This window comes from Pteropus vampyrus, unplaced genomic scaffold (assembly GCF_000151845.1).
Source record: "Pteropus vampyrus isolate Shadow unplaced genomic scaffold, Pvam_2.0 Scaffold1000006995, whole genome shotgun sequence".
In the NCBI taxonomy this organism is placed as follows: domain Eukaryota; kingdom Metazoa; phylum Chordata; class Mammalia; order Chiroptera; family Pteropodidae; genus Pteropus; species Pteropus vampyrus.
Genome location: NW_011921397.1, coordinates 1,194 through 1,771, shown reverse-complemented (window position 1 = coordinate 1,771; position 578 = coordinate 1,194). Strand labels below are relative to the sequence as shown.

General features: G+C 41.5%; 1 pseudogene; it reads left to right on the top strand.

Annotated features, from left to right (window-relative positions):
• Positions 1-64: 64 nt before the first annotated feature.
• Positions 65-183, top strand: LOC111735769 (annotated as a pseudogene).
• The last annotated feature ends 395 nt before the right edge of the window (positions 184-578 follow it).

Genomic DNA, 578 nt, shown 5'->3' with positions numbered 1-578 from the left:
AGCGTCGCGGTGAGCACATCTGCTTTACACGTGGGTTCGTGCCCCAGTGGAGCCACGGTCCATGGTCTACGGCCATGTCACCCTGAACAAGCCCGATCCCTTCTGATCTCAGAAGCTAAGCAGGGTCGGGCCTGGTTCATACTTGGATGGGAGACCACCTAGGAAGACGAGATGCTGTCAGCATAAATAATAATAATAAATAAATAAAAGATTTTCTGAAGAACCTCCATACCGTTTTCCACAGTCGCTGTACCATTTCATATTCCCACCAACAATGTGCCAGAGTTCTGGTTTCTTAGCATCTTCACCAACACCTGTCTTTTTTTTCCCTATAATAGGCATTCTAACAGATGTGAGCTGGTATCTCATTGTGATTTTGATTTGCATTTCCCCGTCGATTGGTGACATTGAGCATTTTCATATACCTGTTGGTCATTTGTATGTCTTACTTGGAGAAGTGTCTATTCGAGATCTTTAGCCCATTTTAAATTCAGGTTATTGGTTTTTTAACTGTTGAATTGTAGGAGTTCCTTATATATTTGGGTATTTATTCAATACATGGTTTGGAAATATTTTCT